The sequence below is a fragment of the Arachis ipaensis genome, chromosome B07 (genome assembly GCF_000816755.2).
Source record: "Arachis ipaensis cultivar K30076 chromosome B07, Araip1.1, whole genome shotgun sequence".
NCBI classification, from domain to species: Eukaryota; Viridiplantae; Streptophyta; class Magnoliopsida; order Fabales; family Fabaceae; genus Arachis; species Arachis ipaensis.
Genome location: NC_029791.2, coordinates 123271296 through 123285883, shown reverse-complemented (window position 1 = coordinate 123285883; position 14588 = coordinate 123271296).

Genomic DNA, 14588 nt, shown 5'->3' with positions numbered 1-14588 from the left:
ATTATGATTTATAATATAATAAAACTCTATATTTAAGTGATTTAATCAATCAAGTCCAATCAAGTCTTTTAGATTTATGCGCTTTTTTTCATGCTTTCTTCTTTTTCTTCTTTCAAATTCACGCACGCACATTCTTTTTCACCCCTGGTGTTACGTCTTCTTCTTCTTCTCCTCCTTCCTTTTTATCCTTCTCCTCCTCCATCATCATCATCATCATCATCATCATCATCATCATTATGATCATCATCGTTATCGTCATTATCGGCTTCTTCTAATACGTATCGTCGTTATCGTTATCATCGTCATTGTTATTGGTATCATTGAATTTTTGCCATATTGATGACATTATCTGATCCAAAATTGATTTGGATGTGTTTTTGTTCAAAATTGACTTGGTCTGTGCTTGTTATGAAACAAATTTCTTTGTGTATCGTTATCATTAAGTAATTTTGGTTCATTCGGAATTCAATTTTCGATTTATTCTGGATGTAATTTCGGTTCATTTCTGAGTGAATTTCTGATCATTCAATTTTATTTGTGTGCTTATTTTCGAACACAATCATTAAGTAATTTCGGTTCATTCTTGATGAGTTTGGACAACTCCAAATTAATTTGATGATGCTCAAACATTATTAAAATATTTAATCACAAAATTATTAATTTAAATTTTAATTCACATTTGTTAATTAATAATTTTGTTGCTTGCAGATCTTGTTTTTGGGCATAAGAAAAAATGAAAGTCCAAAATGGTTGGCCAAAATTTAGCCTTGTGCAAAAATATTTAAGAATATTTGTGGCTGGAATTATTATCATGTGGATTGGGCCAGGAATTATTATGTAAGCCCAAATTAAATCATTTGGTGAAAGACCAACTAGCTTGGTCCGAATTGAAAAAAGAAGGAAAGGGAAAATGCTTAATTGGGTTCGGTTACCCACTCACTTGGGTTATGAAATTCAAATTTTGATTAACTTGAATTTAATACATGCCTTGGTAATATGAGAGAGAAAGCTCATTGATTTTATTGCTATTATTGCTTTACACGCTACTAGGCATGGGGAGTGTAAACTTAATTCATTTTTTTCTTTCTTAATTTCTTTGAAATCTTTTCTGTATTCTCTCTCTTCTCTTTCTTCTCTATTCGGTTGTCACTTTACAGGAAAGATGAAAGCAAAAACAAGCTATCAGAAGAAAGAAGAAGAAACTAGTTGCAAGCAAGAAGCCATTATGATGATGGCATTAGCAAAAGGAAGATTCACAGTAGGGTGTGGCTGAGATCTTTGCCACTTATGATAAGAAGTGGTAAGGAAGTCTCAAGCTCTCCATACCCAAAAATAGAAGAGATCCAACTCGGTCAGAGAAGAAGATCCCAGAGGCATGGCTCGTCTCTACTTTTGTTCATCCATCACAGGAGGTAGCTACTGTAGCTACGTGGGTAAGAAGCAGAAGATAGAGCAGGAGGAGCTGTCAAGCATCAAGGACTCATCAAGGGTCAGGAATCTTTCTTGGGGAGCAAGTCAAGATGAAAGGCCCGGATTGATGAAGCTTGGTGAGAAGGGATGAGAAAGAGGTAATTGCATATTGGATTTTGTATTCGGTTCTCTCTCTTTTCTCTCTGGCCGAACCGGTTTGTGTTGAAGAAGAAGAAGATTAGCTCGGTTCAACCGTTTCAACCTTAGAGGCTTCCCCTTCTATAATAAGGGTGAACAGCCAAGGCTTGAGGCAAGGAAAAAGGAGTGTAAAGTACAGATTTCTCATAGCTACCCAAGCTAACAGAAGTTCTTCTCCTTCAATGTTCTTCATGTTGTATTTTTCTGTTTAGTTTTGTCTGTCTTGAGTCTCATGGAAAAAAGCAAACAGTGAGGTTTGTATGAAAAAGCCATAGAGCGGAAAAAGGCAGAGTATACAAAATTAAAAGAAAAAGCCATAAATGTCCTAGAGGTCCTTTGTACATCTGTGTTGTGTTTCATGATTCTGTGGAAATCCCCTTACAAGTTGGGTTAGCACTTAGCAGTTGAAAGCTTGGCAGGTGACCAAGTCAAGTTCAGGATTGGGGATAGATTCTAGACTTGTCCCAGATAGGAAGGGTAGTTCCTAGGGAGAATTGGTGTCTGTAATCTGTTTGATTATAGTAAAATTCCATCATTGTTATGATGGAGACTGGATGTAGGTTGCACTGCACTTAGCAGCTGAACCAGGATACTTCTGGGTGTGATTCTCTCTTTCTACTCTACTCAAATTTTGAATCTGTTCGAAGGAGACAAAATTGAAAAATATCTCCTCATTGGTCACGAGACAAAAAGAAAATGTCTCTTGACTAGCAACGAGATAAAAAGCAAAAATATCTCCTTAAGCGTTTTAAAAGGGCAGCAAGATTTACTCAGCAAAAAAGGGGCTAAGATTCAACCTCCTACCCTTCTCTTAGCCACTGATAACCATCAATTGGTATCAGAGCTTGGTCTCAAAGGGATCAAGCTTTGCATCTTGGAGAAAAGATCCTGTTGGCAGAAAACAGTGGCTCAAACCTGGTGGCCTACACTCTGACAGAAGGGCAGTCAAGCAACAAACCTCCTCTCTTCAATGGAAAGAACTATATGTATTGGAAGGAAAGAATGAAGATCTTTGTCCAATCAGTAGATTATAGATTCTAGAAAATAATCCTAGATGGTGTGGTCTCTCTCAAGGGTGAAGCAAGCTGGACCGAAGAAGATAGAAAGAAAGTGGAGCTCAACGCCAAAGTTATCAACTTGATTAATTGTGCTATCATCTTCGAGGAATACCGACGGGTATCAAGATGTACAACGGCAAAGAAAATCTGGGACAAATTACAAGTCACTCATGAAGGCACAACCCTAGTAAAGAAGACCAGAATTGACATGCTAAATAGAGAGTATAAGATGTTCACAATGAAGGAAGGAGAATCAATTAATGATCTGTTCGAAATATTCAACATCATCATAAATGGCTTGGATGCTATGGGGATCACGTATCCTGAATCTGTGCTTGTGAGGAAAATTTTGAGAAGTCTCACTAAAGAGTGGAAAACTAAGGCTATAGTGATATCTGAGAGTAGTAGTCTTGATTCCATGACATATGATGATTTGAGAGAAAATTTACTTGCTTTTGAAAATACATATTTGAAAAAAGACACTAAAAGAAAAGGAATAGCTCTCACATCTGTTACTAACCCCCTAGATGAGGAATCCAGTGATTATTCTTCTGAAAATCAATTTGTTTTGTTTGCAAAAAAATTCAGGAAAATGGTGAAACTCAAGAAAAGGAACAAAGGAAGCGGTTCAAGAAAACCAAGGAAAGATTCCAACAAAGTGATATGCTACAACTGCAAGGAGACTGGGCACTTCAAATCTGATTGCCCTAAGCTAAAGAAAGATGAGAAGCCGGAAAAAGGAAAGAGGAAGGGACTCATGGATTCTTGGGAAGACTTGGAGAACGATTCTGATGAAGATGAAGAATCAGAAACCAAGTCTCAAACTTGCCTTATGGCTGATCATGTTGAGCAGGTAGTATTTCATAACCCTGACACTGAAGATCTTCATCTCATGATCGATCACCTGTCTGAAAAAATTATACGCTTCTTGCTTGAAAACCAAAATCTTGAGTCTCAAATTGAAATCCTTAAAGCTGAAAATGGTTTTCTAAAAGATAAGTTGAGAGATGCTGAAACTGATGTTGAACTTGTTGAAGAAAACAAGCAGTTAAAAGCTCAACTTAAAAGCTGTGAATACCACCATTCCGTAACTGCTAATCTGATTTATTTTGAAGAAAATGAGTGGCTATATAAAGAGATAAAAAAGCTTAAAGAAGACTTAGCCAAATTTGCACAAAGTTCAGAAAATTTAAATCAACTATTGGCAAGTTAAAAACCTCTTTATGACAAAGCTGGGTTGGGATTCCATAAAGCATCAAAATCGGTTGAAACACCTTGTTTTGCAAATATAGCATCATCTTCAAATGATGTAAGGTTTCAAAACCCAACAAGCTTTGTGAAAACAGCCTCTCATAGATTTTGTAGATTATGCAACCAGAATGGCCACTTTCCTACTCAATGTTTCTTTGGTGAAAGAATGGTTGGTAACAAAGTTTGTAAAATTGTTTTTGACTACAATGGATTGGGACAAAGAAGATGGTTTAACGTGAAAGGATCCAAAAAGATTTGGATACCTAAGGTCACTTAAGCTCATTTTGTAGGTTTACCTAGCATCCAAGTGAAAGGACAATATGTGGTATATGGATAGTGGATGCTCTAGGCATATGACCGGAAAGGCAACCTTCTTCATTAAGCTTGATGAATATGATGGAGGGTTTGTCACTTTCGGTGATAATGGCAAAGGAAAGATAGTGGCCATTGGAAAAGTTGGTAAAAGTTTTTCTTCTTTTATAAATGATGTTCTCCTTGTTGATGGTTTGAAACACAATTTGCTAAGTGTAAGCCAATTATGTGATCTTGGATATGAAGTCATTTTTAAGAAATTGGTTTGTTTAGTTATTTGTGAAAAATCTGGGGATATTTTGTTTGAAGCTAAAAGGTGTAACAATGTGTATGAATTGACTCTTGAGGATTTAAAAGATCAAAAAGTAACATGCTTTACATCACTTGAATCTGAAAAATGGCTTTGGCATAAGAAATTGGGTCATGCAAGCATGTACCAAATTTCTAAGCTTGTTAAGAAAAACTTGGTGAAAGGAATTCCAAACATTAAATTTGATAAAGGATATTACTTGTGATGCTTGTCAATTAGGAAAACAAGTAAAATCCTCTTTTAAACCAAAAGATGGAATTTCTACCGAGAGGCCGTTGGAAATGTTGCATATTGATCTTTTTGGTCCAATAAGAACACAAAGTTTAGGAGGTAAACATTATGGATTGGTAGTGGTGGATGACTACCCTAGATTCGGTTGGGTACTTTTTTTTGTTCATAAGAATGATGCTTTCCATGATTTTTCAACCCTTTGCAAAAGAATTCAAAATGAAAAAGATTTGAAAATTGCCCACCTAAGAAGTGATCACGGAAAGGAATTTGAAAATTAAGATTTTGAAAATTTCTGTGATGATTTTGGAATTGCTCATAATTTTTCATGCCCTAGAACACCTCAACAAAATGGGGTAGTTGAAAGAAGGAATAGAAGCCTTCAAGAAATGACTAGGGCTATGCTATGTGAAAGTGAGATTCCAAAATTTCTATGGGCTGAAGCTGTGAATACAGCTTGTTATATTTTGAATAGGACTATCATTAGAAAAGGGTTAAAGAAAACTCCTTATGAGCATTGGAAAGAAACCCCTCCTAATCTTAAGTATTTCTACATTTTTGGATGTAAATGTTTTGTGCTTAATAATAAAGAAAATCTTGGAAAATTTGATTCAAAAGCCTATGAGGGAATATTTGTTGGATACTCCACCACTAGCAAAGCGTATAGAATTTACCTCAAAGATCATAGGACCATAGAGAAATCCATACACGTTTCTTTCTGTGATACTAATTCAATTCCCAGTGCTCTTTTAGATGATGATACAGGAAGTGAAGCTGATATGAACCATCAATCAATTCAAGAAAGCCCAACTGCTGTCCCAAATGAAGAATCTGTCCACCCAAATTTGTCTCATCAAGATGGAGGAGATATTTCTGCTTTGTCTCCTGAGCCAGCAAGAGAATCTGGAATAGAACAATCTGCTGAAGCTCATCAAAGCTCTTCCTTACTTCGAAAACCAAGAGAGTGGAAGTCTATGAGAGGTTATCCTCATGATTTCATCATAGGTGACCCTTCCAAAGGAGTAACCACAAGATCCTCATCCAAGAAGCAAGCCGAGTCAAGCAATGTTGCTTTCTTGTCCCAAATGGAGCTTCACAATGTGAAGCAAGCTCTTGAAGACCCCTCTTGGGTCAAAGCCATGGAAGAGGAGCTTGCTCAATTTGAAAAGAATGAGGTTTGGACCTTTGTACCTAATCCAAATGGTAAGAAGGTAACGGGTACTAAGTGGATTTTTAAAAATAAATTGGGTGAGGATGGAAGTGTTGTTCGTAACAAGGTTAGACTAGTGGCCCAAGGTTATGATCAAGAAGAGGGTATAGATTTTGATGAGTCTTTTGCCCTGGTAGCAAGAATGGAAGCAATTAGGTTGCTTCTTGCCTATGCTGTCTACAAGGGGTTTAAAATATTCCAAATGGATATCAAATGTGCTTTCCTTAATGGATTTATAGATAGAGAAATATATGTGGCTCAACCCCCCAGTTTTGAAAGAAAGGAATTTACAAATCATGTTTTTAAGCTTTCAAAGGCTCTCTATGGCCTAAGGCAAGCTCCAAGAGCTTGGTATGAAAGGCTTAGTGCCTTCTTATTAGAAAATTAATTTCAAAAGGGAACCACTGATACAACTTTATTTATAAAAGTATCAAATGATGATATTCTTCTTGTTCAAATTTATGTGAATGATATAGTGTTTGGATCAGCAAATGAATCCTTGTATGAAGAGTTTGGAAAACTCATGACTAGTGAGTTTGAAATGAGTTTAATGGGAGAACTAACATTCTTTCTTGGTCCCCAAATTAAACAAACTCCTAGTGGTATTTTTATTCACCAAGGAAAATATGCTAAAGAATTAATCAAGAAATTTGGCCTAAAAAATTCCAAACCTATGGGAACTCCAATGCATCCAAATACTAAACTTGAAAAAGATGAAAATGGTAAAGATGTGGAAGAAACACAGTATAGAGGAATGATTGGTTCACTCATGTATCTTATATCCTCTAGACCAAATATTGTTCAAAGTGTGGGTGTATGTTCAAGATTTCAATCTCACCCAAAAGAATCCCATCTTTCAGCCGTAAAAAGAATCATTAGATACATTAAGGGAACTTGTGATTATGGCTTATGGTATCCTAGAACTAATGACTTTTGTGCAGTAGGGTTTTGTGATGCAAATTATGCGGGAGATCGGGTGGATAGAAGGAGTACCTCCGGAATGTGTTGCTTCCTTGGAAGTTCACTTAACATGTGGTCAAGCAAGAAACAAGCCACAGTTGCTCTATCCACAGCCGAAGCTGAATATATATCTGCCTCTGCATGTTGTTCACAATTAATTTGGTTGAAAACTCAGTTGGAGGATTACAAATTGAAAATTAATAGCATACCCTTATTTTGTGACAATATGAGTGCAATAAATATTTCCAAAAATTCTGTTCTGCACTCTAGAACCAAGCACATTGAAGTGAGATATCACTTTATTATAGAATATGTATAAAAGGGAACTATTGATATTCAATTTGTAAAATCCGAAGAACAGCTTGCAGACATTTTTACTAAACCCTTGTGTGAAGACAGATTCTGCTCTCTAAGAAACAGTTTGGGAATGTTAGAATTGAATTCTGTTGATAATTTGTGATTTTTCTGATTCTATTTGGTTTTGTCTCGTAGGTAGGGAGGAGACAAATTTGAGGACGTGATGAACAGGCCATGATACAGGGGGAGATTGAACTGATACTAATAATCTTGGGCCCCACCAAATCTTCTTTGACCTTATCCATGACTCTGGCCGTTTTGAATTCCTCATTTTTTTAATACTTTTTGGGAAGTTGTCACATCATATCTTGTAGGAAGGAGTTATTGTCAAATCATAATATTTTCTTCCACCTTTTCCCTTGATTCTAGGAGCTAACCTCTCATTTTTAATTTTAAAAAATCTTTTCTTATTGATAACCGCACCACTTAATGGTCCATTACTCACTTAACCATCTCTCTCCACTCAGCATTAAATGCTCCTATAACCTCCCACCTCTCTCCAATCTCGTCAGCCACTCCTTCGTGTCTTCCCTCTCCTCACGCCACTCTCATAATATGAAAAAGAAGGTGGCTCCTAAAAGAAGTAGCCGAACTCCACTCCCCAAAAATCCTCAATTTTCTTCTACTCCTCAAACACATACTCACATTCACATACACTCTACTTCTTCTTCATCTCCTTCACCCTCTTCTAAGCAAACCGAAACCATGAGGAGAAAGGTTATTGCCCAGAAAACTTCATCTCGAAAGAAGTTTGGAAAGGATAAAGAACCTGTTGTAGAAGAAGAAGAGGAGTCCCAATCTTCTCTACCTCATTCACCACCAAGAAAATCAACCCCTCACCTCTCTGGCCGCAGTTCTCAACGCTCAAAAGGCTTTTCTCTGCGCAACACGCGGGAATTGCCAAACTTGGAATCACTTGATTTTAAAAACAAGTTCAACAAGGGACACTCTCATTTTGATCCGGGCAGATTTAATTCTTGTGCTGCATATGAGTTTCACAATCAAGTTCTGGCTAAACATCACTTATGTGACTCTCACTTAGTAAATTTGGAGGCACTGACTGCAAAAGGCCTCAACTTTACCACACTATTTGATAACCTGAAGTGGACTCCTTTATTCCATATTCAGAAGCCTGTCTATCCATCCCTAGTTCGCGAGTTCTATGCGAACATGGTGTATCTCGACGGAGCAATTCACTCATATGTCAAGAAAGTTTACTTGTCTCTGAACAGAGAAACCATCAGCGCTGCATTAGGATATACTGATGAAGGAGCAACTGCCTACATGACTAGAAAGTGGGATTCACAGGTTGGGGTCACATATCAGATTGCTCTGAATTGAACCTGTGAAAACTTCTCTGCCTTGGATGGGACGATTTTGACCCATAAAGCTCTTGGACTTGTAAGAGTGCTACTTCACAGGATCATCAATCATATCTTGATGCCTCAGAGTGGTTCCTTCCAAAGAGTAACTGTTTGTGATACTTTAGTCCTTTTTGCAATCCTTACTTCCTCTCCTATTTCCTTTACTTATTTGATGGTGCGACACATGTGGGATTGTGTGCGCAGTGACAAAAAGGCAAATCTTCCTTATGGAATTTTTTTACATGCATTTTTGAACATTTTCATGTTGATTTAACTAATGAGCATGTAGAAAACAAGGTTTCCATCATCAAAGGAGGAGGAGTCATTGGATCCATAAAAAGTACCAAAGAAAAACGCTACATGCCCTTTGAACCATCAGAAAGTGATTTTGAAAGTCGTCCCACTGAGCTCACCAAGGTTGCTGATTTCATCAAGGATGTTCTAACTGAATTTTTAAACATGTCTAATCTCATGGTGAGCTCATACAAAGAAGACCACAAGCAAGCATATGAGAATGAGAAGGCTTGGAAAAAGTGCCATGAGCGAATTAATCTGCTACTTGATAGCTTTGAAAAAGACATGGGTGATGCAGATGAAGACAACCAATCCCTTGGCTCTGACATTAATTTTTTTTATGCTTGATTCAGTTTAACTGCTCGTACCTATGAACTCTGTTTCATTTTCATGTTTTGGGTACTGTATAACTGTTAAGTTGGATACTCTGGACCTTTATGTTTTAGTTTAAACAAATATTATGCATTTTGGTATACTGTTCTTATCTGTTTTGCAGGTTCTCCATTGATGACAAAAAAGGAGAAAAAGTTGAAAAAAATTGAAAAAAAAAACAGGGGCTGAAATCAATTTGATTCATGATATTACCCCTGTACATGTGTTCCAATTTTACTTTCATATTTTATGATATATGCTCTGGTTTATGTTTTATCATTTGGCTATGACATTTTAATTTATCATGTTCTGAATTAATTTGGCTGTGACATTTAGATTTATCATGCTCTGATTGTGGCTGTGATATTTTGATTAATTTCTGATATTTTTGTTGATTTAATGTTCTGCCAATTGTTATGAAGAGTTGTTATTATTTGGCAAATTTTTTTTGGCAAGAATATATTTTAACAAAAAGTATTTTATTAATTTGAAGTATCTTGAGTCTTGATTATATGTTGAAAGATACTTTGAAGGTACTCAAGTATGCTTTATTTTTGTTGTCATTTTGAGTAGAAAATCATTTATATGATAACAAATCAAGGTTTTGATTATCACTTCACCTCTACTTATAAATCAAGTTGTTCAACGTGATTTAAAATTTCATATGTTGAATACATTGTGGCTTCAAGCTTGATTTTAAAAGTTACACGTAAAGCTTTCCTTGATAAAATGACATGTATTAAGGGGGAGCTATGTAACAATTGGAAAGGGGGAGGATTCCAAATCTTCAAAGGGAGTACTCTTAATCCTTACTCTTTTCAATTCAATTTTTTTAATAATGTTTGTCATCAAGAGAGAGATTGATGAGTTTGAAAAACTCCAAATTAATTTGATGATGATCAAACATTATTAAAATATTTAATCACAAAATTATTAATTTAAATTTTAATTCACATTTGTTAATTAATAATTTTGTTGCTTGCAGATCTTGTTTTTGGGCATAAGGAAAAATGAAAGCCCAAAATGGTTAGCCAAAAATCAGCCTTGTATTAAAATATTTAAGAATATATGTGGCTAGAATTATTATCATGTGGATTGGGCCAGAAATTATTATGTAAACCCAAATTAAATCATTTGGTGAAAGACCAACTAGCTTGGTCCGAATTGAAAAAAGAAGGAAAAGGGAAATGCTTGATTGGGTTCGGTTACCCACTCACTTGGGTTATGGAATTCAAATTTTGATTAACTTGAATTTAATACATGCCTTGGTAACATGAGAGAGAAAGCTCATTGATTTGATTGCTATTATTGCTTTACATGCTACTAGGCATGGGGAGTGTAAACTTAATTCATTTTTATTTCCTTTCTTAATTCCTTTGAAATCTTTTCTGCATTCTCTCTCTTCTCTTTCTTCTCTGTTCGGTTGTCACTTCACAGAAAAGATGGAAGCAAAAACAAGCTATCAGAAGAAAGAAAAAGAAGCTAGTTGCAAGTAAGAAACCATTATGATGATGGCATTAGCAAAAGGAAGATCCACAATAGGGTGTGACTGAGATCTTTGCTACTTATGGTAAGAAGTGGTAAGAAAGTCTCAAACTCTCCATATCCGAAAATGGAAGAGATCCAACTCGGTCAGAGAAGAAGATCCCAGAGGCATAGCTCGTCTCTACTTTTGTTCATCCATCACAGAAGGTAGCTACTGTAGCTACGTGGGGAAGAAGCAGAAGATAGAGTAGGAGGAGCTGTCAAGCATCAAGGACTCATCAAGGGTCAGAAATCCTTCTTGGGGAGCAAGTCAAGATGGAAGGCCCGGATTGATGAAGCTTGGTGAGAAGGGATGAGGAAGAGGTAATTGCATGTTGGATTTTGCATTCAGTTCTCTCTCTTCTCTCTCTGGCCGAACCGGTTTATGTTGAAGAAGAAGAAGAAGATTAGCTCGGTTCAACCGTTTCAACCTTGGAGGCTTCCCCTTCTATAATAAGGGTGAACAGCCAAGGCTTGAGGCAAGGAGAAAGGAGTGTAAAGCACAGAGTTCTCATAGCTACCCAAGGTAACAGAAGTTCTTCTCCTTCAATGTTCTTCATGTTGTATTTTTCTGTTTAGTTTTGTCTGTCTTGAGTCTCATGAAAAAAGGCAAACAATGAGGTTTGTATGAAAAATCCATAGAGCGAAAAAAGGCAGAGTATACAAAATTAAAAGAAAAAGCCATAGATGTTCTAGAGGTCATTTGTACATTTGTGTTGCGTTTCATGATTCTGTGGGAATTCTCTTGCAAGTTGGGTTAGCACTTAGCAGTTGAAAGCTTGGCAGGTGACCAAGTCAAGTTCAGGATTGGGGATAGATTCTGGACTTATCCCAGATAGGAAGGGTAGTTCCTAGGGAGAATTGGTGTCTGTAATCTGTTTGATTATAGTGAAATTCCGTCATTATTGTGATGGAGACTGGATATAGGCTGCACTGCACTTAGCAGCTGAACTATGATACTTCTGGGTGTAATTCTCTCTTTCTACTCTACTCAAATTCTGAATCTGTTTGAAGGAGACAAAATTGAAAAGTATCTCCTCATTGGTCACAAGACAAAAAGAAAAAGTCTCTTGACTAGTGATGAGACAAAAAGCAAAAATATCTCCTTAAGCGTTTTAAAAGGGCAGCAAGATTTACTCAGCAAAAAATGGGCTAAGATTCAACCCCCCTTCTCTTAACCACTGATAACCATCAATTCTGGATTTAAATAAGGTGCACTTGGTCTGTGCTTGTTCTGAAACGAGTTGGTTTGTGTATCATAATCATTAAGTATTTTCAGTTTATTCGAAATTTAATTTTTGGTTCATTCTGGATGTAATTTTGGTTCATTTTTTAGTGAATTAAGGTGCATTTGGTCTCGTTGTTCTGCACAATTCAAAATTCTTCCTCCTCAGATCACATCCTCTCTTGAGATTAATAAAACCAAGAAAAAGAAAAGAAAAATCAAACAAAAAAGAAGAAACAAGAATAAAAAAAACTTCTCAAAACTTCTCATCATGTTCTTCTTCTTGTTGCATTATTTATCTTCTCCTTCTTGTTTTTTCTTCTCATAATTCTTCTTGTTTTACCCTCTTAACAATAATAAAAATATGAAAAAATCAAACAAAGAATAAGAAATGCATAATGCTGCAAAATCACTTGATGGATTTGGATGTGTTTTTGTTCATGATTTAATTTTGTTTGTGTGATTGTTTTCGAACGCAATCATTAAGTAATTTCGATTCATTCTAGATTTAAATAAGGTGCACTTGGTTTGCGCTTGTTTTAAAATGAGTTTGTTTGTGTATCATCATTATTAAATAATTTCGATTCATTCAAAATTTAATTTTCGATTCATTCTAGATGTAATTTCGGTTCAATCGGAATTTAATTTTGTTTGTATGCTTATTTTCGAACGCAATCATTAAGTAATTTTGGTTCATTCTGGATTTAAATAAGGTCTATACTTGTTTTGAAACGAGTTTGTTTGTGTATCGTCGTCATTAAGTAGTTTTGGTTCATTCGGAATTTACTTTTCGCTTCATTCTGGATGTATTTTCGGTTCATTTCTTCGTGAATTAAGGTGCATTTGGTCTCATTGTTCTGTAAAATTCAAAACTCTTCATTCTCATCTTCTACTGCTGCTTCTTCTTCTTCTTCTTTTTTATTTTTTTCTTCTTCATCTTCTTATTTTATTTTGTTATAATTCTTCTTGTTTCACTCTCTTGAGAGGAATAAAATCAAGAAAAAGAGAAGAAAAATCAAATAAAAAAGAAGAAGAAACACATAATGCTGCTACAAAATCACAAAGGAGAGGAGGAGGAAAGAAAAAAAATGCAGCAACAATAACAACAACAAAAGAATGACGATGAGGAGAAAACACACGAAGAAAGAGGAGGAGGAGGAGGAGGAGGAGGAGGAATGCGAAGAAGAAATAACGTAAAGCCTCGCGCGTATAATCACGCTCTTTTAATGAGAGTGATTTTTGTTAGTGTTGAGTCTACTTAGTTAAACTTGAATGGCAATAATGTTTGAATGGGTAATAGATCTGTATTCTTTAATTCATGACATGCATGATTAATAAATGTTGAGAAGTATACATATAATGAATAAATTTTCCAAGGATTTAATGATAACGTTACATGATTTTGCCGTGCAACCAACGAACATCATAACATGTCTTGATTTCATTCGATGTACTCTTTCTATTTCCATCATTTTCTAATTATTACTAATTATAACATAACCATGTTTTTTTCAATCTATAAATCATGTAGAGAGGTAAGATTGCAGCATCAAATCAAATCCCTCACTACTATTTCACCAAAGGGGCTATGTCATACAATTCCTTTATTTTGTTTCTTATATTTAACCTTTTTCTTTATAGGCTTCAAAAGTTGCATGCAAATTGAGAAGTGATAAGATTCCATCCATTGTGTTCCCTTGATATACCATATTCCATGATGCACTTTCAGAGCTTGTTCTATGGTTAGCCATGAATAATATCCATTAAATTTCCTTTGGGGTATAATCCACATTATTGATTATTGCTTTTATTTAGTAATTTTTTAGTGTGAAATTAATGGTATTCTAAAAAGAGTTTAATTTTGATGCACTAATCGTGTGAAACGTTTTACACAAGCGTGCAATTACATCCGTTTTTTTTATGATCATTCTTACGGTAAATATGAAAAATAGTTATTTTTACTGATATGACGTTACGTAATTAGATACACGTGTAAAACTACTTTACACTAACAGTATATCAAAATTAAATTCTTCTAAAAATACTAATTTGTTTGTCTAATTAGTTTCTTCAACTACTTCTATAGGTTGCTAGTGAAGTCCAAATTGAAGGTGGCCAATATTGCTTCTTTGTTTTTGTCTTGTTGCTAGTGAGATCTTTGCCGTCGGCGGCCGGATCCATGTCGTCGCAGGCAGTGAAGTTGCGTGCCGACGACAATTATGTGAGACATTATTAATTATTTTTTAATTAAGGATTGAATTTTGGATCCTCTCATGTTTTTCTTCTTTCTATTTATAGTTTTGAAGATAAATTGCTTTGATTTTATGGCAAATGTCAAATTAATTGAATTGGTTTGGTAGGTTGTGATGGACAATGGTATACTTGAAGTGTATTTTTCCAAAAAGGGTGGATTTATCACTGCAATACAATATAATGGTGTTGATAATTTGCTTGAAGTTCTTAATGAAGCAGATGATAGAGGGTGAATGACGAGCTACAACTATTAAACTATGGT